This window comes from Urocitellus parryii, chromosome 1, assembly GCF_045843805.1.
Source record: "Urocitellus parryii isolate mUroPar1 chromosome 1, mUroPar1.hap1, whole genome shotgun sequence".
NCBI lineage: Eukaryota > Metazoa > Chordata > Mammalia > Rodentia > Sciuridae > Urocitellus > Urocitellus parryii.
In genome coordinates, this window is record NC_135531.1 from 1091833 (window position 1) to 1103163 (window position 11331).

The 11331-nt window shown below is 37.8% G+C and overlaps 1 pseudogene; it reads left to right on the forward strand.

The window, feature by feature from the left end:
• Positions 1 to 1827: 1827 nt before the first annotated feature.
• On the forward strand, positions 1828 to 11029 carry LOC144255371 (nuclear receptor-binding factor 2-like; annotated as a pseudogene).
• Positions 11030 to 11331: the final 302 nt, after the last annotated feature.

An 11331-nucleotide genomic window follows, 5' to 3' on the forward strand; every position in this document is an offset into this window, starting at 1 on the left:
TATTAGAAAATTTTATATCTGAGACTATAGTGAGAGGTAAATTCTGAATGGGCAGAGTTGGAGATTAGATTTTTCCATGGGGAAGTTTTAGGGAAGATGGAAGAGCTAAGAAGTCCTGACTTCACCTATTGGGAACTTTTTGTTCTTGTTCAGAAATTCAAGTAACCATTTATTTTGTCATCAGAGCTTGAAGTTTAATTATGGAGGCACACAAATATCCATAGCACAAGGGAGAAAGTGATTGGAGTCCCCAAAGGCACAAAGATCATAGAGACAGTACTAGAGTGCAGTGATCTCAAATACCATCTTGTTTTTGCCTCTTAAAATGTGTCTGAGCCAGCAGCTATAAAACTAGCTATATACCTTTGTAAAATCTTAAGCCTTATTCCAAACCTAATGACCCAGAATTTACATCTTCACCTAGTTCTTATGATTTGAATTCCATTTAAAACTTCAGGACCATGGATCTAGTCCAAATCCATCATTTTATAGGTCAGCAAATGGGCCCTGAAGGTTGGAATAAATTAACTGTTTCAGTGGGAGAGCAAGAATTTGATAACAGAGCCCCTGATTCTTGGGAGGGATAGGTCTACACTGTGCTACTCCTAGTTATGATGATCTGTGGGGTTTCAAGGAAAAGCCTTAACAATAATATTAGAATATATTCATTAGAAAAATAATGTTAATCATAACTTCTTGTATTTACTGGTTTTCTTCATTATGTATATTCTCTTTCCCCAGAGCCTGCCATTTCTAGTTACCTGAAAACATTTATGTGTTTTAAACATATTTTTTGCTTAGTCTGACTCTGTGGTTAAAATTCATACAATAGCCAGACATGATGGCACATGCCTATAATCTCAGTAATTTAGGAGGCATAGACCAGAGGATCACAACTTACTGAGGTCCTAAAACAAATTAGCAAGGCCCTGACATAGAACTTTAAAAGGACTGGGAGATGTGGCTCAGAGGTAAAGTGCTTCTGGGTTTGATCCCTAGTACCATGAAAATATATAGATAAATAAAAGGCCAGTATTGCTTATTTAATCTGTTTACCTTTAAATGTGGGGATCCTTAAGTCATTTGCTTATAGAATTTTGTAGTTTCCCTTTGTTCTTTTGGTGAGTTGTATCTGATTTAAAAAAAAGTCACTTTAATACTAGGTATTGGTTTCATAGTGCCTCAAGTGCAAACATTTTTTCTTCAATTTTTTAAATGGTACCAGTAATTGAACCCAGTGGTACTTTAGCACTGAACTACATCCCCAGTTCCTTTTATTTATTTATTTTTTGAAATAGCATCTCATTAAGTTTCTGAGGCTGACCTTGAGCTTGTTATTCTCCTACCTCAGCCTCCTGAGGAGCAAGGATTATAGGCAAATACCACCATGCCCAGTACAGACTTCTCATTTCTGAGACAAATAGCAGCTTTATGTTGAAATGGAAGAATGAACTGATAATAATAAAAGTTAAATTTTACCATATGATAAGTGGTTCTCTGATAATAGCTTTTTTTAAATTATTATTTTTTATTTATATATGACAACAGAATGCATTATAGTTTTTGTTACACATATAGAGCACAATTTTTCATATCTCTGGTTGTATACAAAGTATATTCACATCAGTTTGTTTCTTCGTACACGTACTTTGGATAATAATGACCACCACATTCCACCATCATTTGTAACCCCATGCCCCCTCCCTTCCCCTCCAACCCCTCTGACCTATCTAGAGTTTGTCTATTCATTCCATGCTCCCTCTCCCTACCCTAAAGTCATGTTTTGTACTTAATAGTAATTTATAGATGTTTGTCTTCTAGGCTTATCAGCAGAGCAGACGAGCAGACGGTTTATTAGCTGCAGGGAAATATGAAGAGGCTATTTCTTGTCACAAGAAGGCTGCGGGTAAGTTGTCTTTTTAAGAAATATTGATTGTAAAAATGAAGAGCAATTTGTTTTTCCCAGTATCTCTGACCACTTTATTTAGAATGGAAATCACAACAGTAGTGTTTGTTGTCCTGCATATTATTCTGCTGATCACCCAGAAAATTAGCTTAAGAGTATTTTTCAAATATGATGGATTTCCCAGCTTCTCCTAAACCAGTCTTCTGTCTGAAACATGAAGATGGCATAAATGGCACCTTGGTATATAGTTCTTATACACAGCCATGTTCCTAAAGACTTATGAGCCAATTGCAAAAAGTCTGCCAATTCATAGTAAATATTGTTTAAAGGAGTCTGAATTTCAAATACTTGACATTTGTGCTTCAAGATGGGCACATGGCAGGTACCACATAAATCTGTATATTTTATGGTGAGTTTTATGGGGGTTTTGTACAATATTAACTCTTATGAATTCAGTATTGTTAAATCTTTCCTAAACTATATTTTGTTATCCATTGAATTATTAAATTTTAGTCATTTCAAAAGCAACATATTGTTTAACTATTTAAGTCATGTTACATATGAGTTCCATAAGCACACATCCATAATCCCAGCAATTTGGTAGACTGAGGGAGGAGGGTTGCAAGTTCCTGGCCAGCCTCAGCAACATGGCAAGGCCCTATGCAACTTCAACCCTGTCTCAAAATAAAAATTAAGAAAGCACTGGGGATGTAGCTCAGTGGTTGAGATGCTTCTGGGTTCACTTCCCAGTACCAAAACAACAACAACAAAACCAAAGATTCCAGCTAACTGAATAAATAAAGGGAAAAAACTTGCATTCCTCTTAATCTTTTATTTGAATAATTGAAACTGCTGTAGGGCTTCAAATATCACCCTGACCTGGTCTAAAATCTGTGACATTCTTAGGTTAGAAAAGATGATAGCTTGTTAAATCATTAGCTTTAAATCATGGAGATAGAACTTAATGTGATTAGTAAATCCAACTGGGCTGATTTGGAGTTTAGACTTGGTTTTATGGCCTGGTGGTAGCACACTCTTCTGGCATGTGTGAGGCACCGGGTTTGATCCTTGGCACCACATTAAAATAAATAAGTAAAATAAAGGTATTGTGTCCACCTAAAATTAAAAAATATTTAAAAAATAGCCATGTATTAGAGTTGCAAAATTGATGTGTTGGAATGAGCTCACTGTATTCTAAATTGACTTATTCACAATAGGTTTTTTTGTTTATTTTGATACCTGGGATTGAAGTTGCCTATGAACCACTGAGCCATATCCCCATCCCTTTTTATATTTTGAGCCAGAGTCTCCCTGAGTTGCTTAGGGCCTCACTAAGTTGCTGGGGCTGGCTTTGAGCTTGTGAGCCTCCTGCCTCAGCCTCCCCAGTCTCTGGGATTATAGGCATGCACTACCATGAATTGCTGGAAGAAGTAGTAGGTTCTTCAGATTTTCTTAGTTCCTGTCCCCATCATTTCTTAATGTCTACTTTAAATATTTGCCTTGTTTCCTATTTGGAGGAAGCAGTTTAATCAGAATTGTTAGTTTTCTTTTTTTCCTGAGATGCCTATTCTTTTACCAAATTTCTCTTGGTGAGCATTTGTTCCTGTTTTGAATTTGTGAAGGAAATCTATGACCATGCAATCAGATTGAAAGTTTTTTTTTTTATCCTTCTAAAATAACCTTTAAAAATTTCAAATAGAAAACAGGCATGTGGCACATGCTTGTATTCCCAGTGACTTGGGTGGCTGAGCTGAGGATTGCAAATTCAAATCTAGCTTCAGCAACTGAGGAAGGCCCTAGGTAAATTACCAAGGCCCTGTATCAAAATTAAAAATTAAAAAGCTGGGGATGTGGCTCAATGGTTAAGTGCCCCAGATTTCAATATCTTATACCACATGTGGCCTCTGCCCCAATTCCCAGTTGTGAGATTTATTTATTTATTTATTTATTTATTTCTTAGGACTTAACCTAGGGGCACTTGATTACATCCTTAGCCATTGTTTAAATTGAAACAGGGTTTCACAGAATTTCTTAGGGCCTTATACTAAAATGCTGAGGCTAACTTAGAACTCCTGATTCTCCTGCCTCAGCCTCCCTAGCTGGTGGAATTATAGGTATGCACCTATATACTGTTTTCAGGCTCTACAAAGGGAGGCATTTCTTGAGTTTTGCAAAAGCTATTCTATTTGATAAGAAAGTAGATAAAACAGCTGATGCTGTGGCATACTGCTGTAATTCCAGCAGCTCATGAGGCTGAGATAGGAGGATTGTGAGTTCAAAGTCAGCCTCAGCAAAAGTGAGGCCCTAAGCAACTCAGCAAGGCCTTTTCTCTAAATAAAATAAAAATAAGAGCTGGGAATGTGATTCACTAGTTAAGTGCCCTTTGCTTTGATACCTGGTACCAAAAAAAAAAAAAAAAAAAAAAAAAAGGAGTGGATAAAGCAAAGTGTAGTTCAGACAAGGAGAAAAAATTTATGCAGGTAGATGGTAAAAACTAAGAAAATTCATCCACAATGTATCTGAACAGTTGCAGAGCAGATAAAACATCTCAACAGATTTAAATGTATAATGAAGAAAAATACCCAAGGTATGCAAAATTAATACAGGAACAAAAGACGAGAACAAAGTGAAGAAAAATGTAAATCTGGCATGCAAGGCTCGATCAAAACTATAATCACCTAATTTTCTTTGAACAAGGAACGCCTAATTAATTTGCTTCTTAGGAATGGTAGAACCTAGCAGACACTTCTAAGCATGAAATTGGAAAATCATTAAAATACAAATAAAGATCAGGCAGAAAGCAGTGTCTTGTATCTGCAGAAGGGCGAAAAGAGACATAATATAGGAATGAGGCATACCAAAAGGTTTATAGTAAACAAAATATAAGAAATAGATCCATTATTAATGTTATTTATACCCCATCTTGTTCAAAAACATATTTAAAATGTCTCACAGAGAAACAATGAAATACAGAATGTAAGTAAAAATAAGTAAATGAAGAAATCCATAGAAGCACAAAATGAAAAACAGATTGATATTATAAACCTCAAAATGTACCATGAGTTTGAATATTTATAGAACTTATGATTAGTTCTTTGTGTTGTTTTTGACATTGTCAAAATTCCTGAGAAAATCAATGTAGAAGGAGAAAAAGTTATTTTTTTTCTTAACAATTTCAGAGGTTTCAGTCCATGGTCATTCAGACCCATCTTTTTTTGTGTCACGTGACTTGGGTGGCTGAGTTGAGGATTGCAAATTCAAATCCAGCCTCATCAACTGAGGAAAGCCCTAGGTAAATTAACAAGGCCCTGTCTCAAAATTAATGGTAGGGAGGAAGAACTTAATGGTAGGGAGTGTAGTGAAGAAAACTGCTCATCTCATGGCCTTGAGAAGCAGAGGGAGAGGAAGGAGATGTGGCCAGTATCCCCTTCAAGGTCATGCCTTCCATGGCCTAACTTTCTTCTGTTACACATCCCCTTCCACAGAGTTGGTTACCTCCCTCCCCATAATGCTGTCAGTTGGGGATCAAACCATCAACAAATGAGCCTTCAAGGGGGCATTCAAGTTCTAAACCATAACATTCTGCTGCTGGCCCCCAGAAGCTTATGTCCATCTCCTGAAACAAAATGCATTTATTCTATCTTAAAGAGTCTCCAAAGTCTTAACAGTTTCTTTATTACTCAAATGTCCAAATCCAAAGTCTACTCTGAGACTCAAGGCAAACTTGGTTGTGAGCCACTGGAATATTTAACAAGTTATATACTTGTAATATTCAGTGGCATAGGATAGACATTCCCATTCCAAATGTGAGGAATAGGACCACAGAAAGAAGAAAGGGATTTGACCAAATAAAGGTGGAAACCCAGCAGGGCAAATACTGAGTTCTGTAGCTTCATGTGCTGCTTTTGGGACACAGTGATATGATGTGAACTCCAAAGGGTTTAGGCAGCCCTGTTCCTGGCTTTTCCAAATGTAGTGCATGTGGCCACTCACTTTGGCTGGCTCTACTCTCTGCCTGTGACTTCCCTTGGCAGGCATTCTACATTCCTGGCATATCTGACTTACTGGGGTCTCCGTTGCATCTTTAGCTTCACTCTCACAGCTTCACACATTGCCTTCTCAGGGGCTACTTGGCAGGGGCTTTGACTGCCATATGCTGATTAAAGTCTTGATGGGATCCCCCAGGATCCCATATAATAACTCCTGTATTCATGTTTGCAAAAGCACCATTGTATGGATGACAAAGTCTGCTACCAGCTGGAGCAGTAGATGGCCTGCTTCAACAACAGCTATGGCAGACTCTGATTCCTTTGAAAGATGAACACAAGGAAAACAATTCCCTGGCTCTGTGGGACTAGGGCTCATCAGGGCTCTCTTATCAAATAGAAGTCTTTGAGTCTATGATGGGTCTTGCTGATTCCTGAGGTGCAAAGTCCTTAGCTTCTTTTTAATGGCATTGATCTCTTTAGCAGTGGTACCTTACTTGGCCACAACTTTAAAAGTTCTACTTTTCTGTCTAAACTAAAGTTTTTCAAATCTCTCTTTTCTATTTTTTGTTTCCATTCTCAATGGTATATTAATTGAAAGCTACACACACAGAGACCACTGCCTTGAAATTTCCTCCACCAAGTTAACTAGTCCATCTCTTTCAAATTCAGCCTCACAGAATCTTAGCATACATAAAATGAATACTAGTTCTTTTCCAGAATGTAACATGAATGGCTTCTAGTCCAGTTCTCAATAGGGTCCTTATTTCTGTTTGAAACCTCATGAGCTTGGCCTTTAGTTTACACATTCTTATCAGCATTCTGGTCTTCTGAGTTCCTACCAGAATTGCACTTTAAGCTCTGTTTACAACATTACAAGCTTTCTGTAGTCAACATCTCTAATCCATGACACCTCCTCCATCTCAATTTAAAAGATTTCTCAGCCACTATCAGGTATAGTGATAGCAAAGACCTTGCTGCTTTTTATTACCAAATTTCTGTTGTAGATTTTCATAACTGAGAGATTCAACTTGAAAGGAGGAAAGGTTTCATGGGTTCATGGTTTCAGTTCATGTTTTATTTGCCCTGTTGTTTTGAGGCCTGTGGCAAGGTAGAACATCATGGTGAAATATGTGGTAGAAAGCTGCTCACTTCATGGTAATGGAAAGCAGAGAGGGAAAGGGGATGGGGACACATATGCCTTTCACGTCAAACCCTGAGTCACCCAATTTCCTTTAACTAAGCCCTACCCCTTACAGATTCCAATACCTTCCCATGGTGCCAATAGCTGGGGAACAAACCTTCAACACTTGTGCTTGCTTCCTGGGGCATTTAAGATTCAAACCATAGCAGACTCCTACAATTTACTAAAAGAGGAAAAGTAAGGATTTACTTCAAATTAAGTTACCCAGAGTTTGATCCTGAGATCAGAGAGTTGTGGTTATTGTTGTTTTTGGTACCTGGGATTGAACTCAGGGTACTTAACCACTGAGCAACATCCCTAGCCCCTTTTTTATTATTAGAGACAGGGCCTTGCTAAGTTGATGAAGTTGGCTGTGGACTTCAGATCCTCCTGCATCAGCTTCCAGAGCTGCTGGGATTATAGGTGCTTGTCATTGCACCTGGTCTGAAAGTTTTTTTAGGGTAGCTGGGGCAAATATCCATGGGACATACATCTTAGTTTAAGCAAAGGTTTATTGACAGAGAATATTTACTAGACTGCCCTTCTGTAAGGTGCTGCAGCCTGCTGGAAAAAAATCTCTTTTAAATATATAGTCAGGTACAAGCGAGTAGTTAAAAAAACACTGTGATTGTTATTTGGTACCATTGCTATAGTTTTAGTAGTTAGGGAGTCTTTGGGGGTGGGCCTAAAAGGAAGGTCATGCTTCATTGCCAGGTGCTAATTTTCAAAATGGGAGTTATTTTGGACTAAGTACCTAACAGGTTCTTGTTAATTTTTTTTTTTTAAGTACTGGGAATTGAACCCAGCCAGGTGTGCTTTACCACTGAGCAATATCTCCAGCTATTTTTATATTTTTTGAGACAAAGTCTAAGTTGTCCAGGCTTGCCTCAGACTTCCAATCCTCCTGCCTCAGCCTTCCGAGTTTCTGGGATTACAGGTATACACTACTATACCTACCTGGTTCTTATTACTTTTTAATCCTTCCTAAACATTATTTTTCAAATGAAATAATCTTCTGTTCTTTAATTGTAAAATCTGTAGGGTTTCTGTTTTTGTTTGATGGTGGGGATCAAATGTAGGTCTCCACCTGCTAGGCAAGTACTCTACCACTCAGCCACATCCCCAGTCCTTCCATAGGGATTTTAAAGCATAGAACCTGCCAGTTAAGGTATCAAATGCCTGTAATCCCAGAGACTGGGGAAGCTGAGGCAGGGGTATCACAAGTTCTAGGCCAATCACAGAAATTTAGCAAGACTCTATCTCAAAGTATAAAGGGCTATGGATGTAGCTCAGTGGGAGAGCTCTAACCCTTGTTTAGTCACTGGGATCATTCACCAGTATTGAAGCAAAAAAAAAAAAATCCCTCCAAAACCTAATCATAGCATTACTGCTTGTAAGATCATTTTTTTTTTTTCTGTATGAGAAGTATTAAAACTTCTTTTACCTGGTAGTTATAGGATGATACTCATATATTAATGTTCCTCTTTTTTTGGCTAGCATATCTTTCTGATGCTATGAAGCTGACCAAGACTGAGCAGGTAAGACATGTTCTTAAGGTTTACAGAAAAATTTTTAAAAGATTTTTTAATGGAGACTTGAATTGTGTGTAAAAAAAAGCATTTTACCCCTTTTTAAGTTCTTTAATTGTAAAATCTGCAGGGTTTCTGTTTTTGTTTGGTGGGGGATCAAATGTAGGTCTTTAAGTGCTATATTAAAAATGTGTAAAATGTGAAAACTAAGTGAACTGTTGATATAACAACCTTCTCCCCCAACCTCATTCCTGTTCTTTTAGACATGCCAAATCTTGCATCCTGTTAGTAGCTCATATTTGACCATTTTGGGGCTGTTTGTTTGTTTTAGTGCCTGGTATTGAACCCAGGGGCGCTTAACCACTAAGCTGTATCTCCAGCTCTTTTTATTTTTTTATTTAGAGACCGGGTCTTCCTAAGTTGTTGTGGCCTCCCTAAGTTGCTGTGGCTCTCTTTGAAACTGTGGTCCTCCTGCCTCAGGCTCCTGAGCTGCTGGGATTGCAGGTGTGCACCACCATGCCTGGATCCAATTGGATAAATCTGCTTGTTGAAGATTTTTTAAATATGAAGTCTCCCATTTGTCTGTTCTTGAATTCTTAGACAATTCTTTTTTTTTTATTTTTGACTTCCTTCCTCCCTGTACTGGTGATTGAACCTAGGGGATGCTCTACCTGTGGACCACATCCTTCCACCCCTTTTTATTTATTTTTATTTTGTGACCAGGGTCTGGTTAAGTTTCCCAAGTTTGCTTTGAACTTTTGATCTTCCTAAGCCTCCCAAATGGTTGGAATTACAGGCTTCTTGTACCACTATGCCCCCTGCCTTACGTTAAAAAGTTCTTAACTTCAAAATATGTTTCACCAGTGACTTTATTTCTTATGCTAGGGGAAGGCTTGTTGAGGTTTAAAAAATACCTTTATCTAAATACCTTTTTTTTAACAGTGGTCTGAGTTGAATTCAGGGCATTATACATGCTAGACAGGTGCTCTATCATTGAGCTACATCACCAGCCCTATTTTAAATTTTGAGACAGGGTCTTAGTAAGTTCCCCAGGCTAGCCTTGAATTTGTGATTTTCCTGCCTTAGCCTCCTAAGTAGCAGGGGTTATAAACATGTGCCACCAAACCTGGCTTCTGATTTCTTGATTGTAAAATATCAGGTACCTAGGAAGTACTTAGTACATATATGTCTAATTGAAATAAGGAGATAATTTCTGAAAGGGATATCAGTGGCAGGGAAAACCCACTTACTTCTTAACACTGAATCATAGGATACTTAACTTTGTGTCTTTGATACTATAGAACCTGCTATTGGTATCTGCCTGCATTGAGCTTTCTAAATCTCTGTTAACAGGAAGACTTTTCATTTTGGGTACTATAGAACTGAGTTCTAAAAAGGAAGGATTTCTCCAATTCTAAGATGATTACAAATGGCATGGCATTGCAGATGGAGGAAGTGTAAGGCACAGTCAGAAAAAGTCTGAATTATTGAGATTAGGATTTTAACTTAATGAATGGTGCTTTCACTTAAGTAAAACAAAATACACCATTCTCTAATTTATGTTATTTTGATATTGTTATTGAATCTTTACTAAATTGCAAACAGTATAAAAATTTTAAGTGTTAAGTCAGAAAGGCTCTTGGAATAGCATATATTAACAGTAAAAAGACTTCCAATATTAAATTCTGCAAATTTTAATTTTCCTTTTGTGAAATAGGCTCATTTATCATTGGAATTAAAAAGGGATAGCCACATGAAACAGTCCCTCCTCATCCAGGAGAAGTGGAAAAGGGCAAAGTGTGAAGAACGATCAAAAGCTCAGAACACAGACAAAGATGTAGCTACCCAACTTCAGGCATCTCGCAAACCCTCTGCTGATGATGCAGAGTGTCAGAGTCCCCTTCTTTCTCAGAAATACAGCCTTTGTACAGAGTAACATCTTTCTGAAATTCATGGAGTCTTTGACAGGAATTCAGAAACACTATTATTTTTACTTCAGCAAAAGAGTGAGCCAACACAGCCATGTATTGGAAGCAAAGCCCCGACGGATGATAAAACAATTATTGAGAAACAGGCAACCAAAATTGCAGATTTGAAAAGGCATGTGGAGTTCCTTGTGGCTGAGAATGAAAGATTAAGGAAAGAAAATAAAGCACTAAAAGCTGAAAAAGCAAGACTTGTAAAAGGTCCAGTAGATAAGGAGCTGGATGTGGATGCTGATTTTATAGAAAAGTCAGCATTATGGAGCTTGCCACTACATTCAGACACTGCTACAGCTTCTTCAACCTGGCACAAATTTGCAGCAAATACTGCGAAAGCCAAGGATATTCCAATACCCAATCTTCCTCCCTTGGATTTTCCATCTCCACAACTTCCACTTATGGAGCTGTCTGAGGATTTTCTGAAAGGACTTATGAATAATTGAAATGGAAGGCTTTTAGAGAGATCTGAAGAAATACAGCAACACAGTTAATCCAGAAAAGAAGAAAAAATTAAAAAAGGGAAAACTGCATACAAGGGTAATTCCAGATGTGATTTACCATCTGGCTGATTGGCAGGAGCAGCATTGCCAGGATGTGAGAATCAGTCACTGTGAAATATATTGAGTAGCTGATCTACCCACTAGAGCTAATGGTTCCCACTTGGCAGACAGTAAACTCTTGGAGGTTCACTTTCTCCCGATGCAAACCAAATGGCTACCTAGAATAATTTTCTCAAGCACCAATT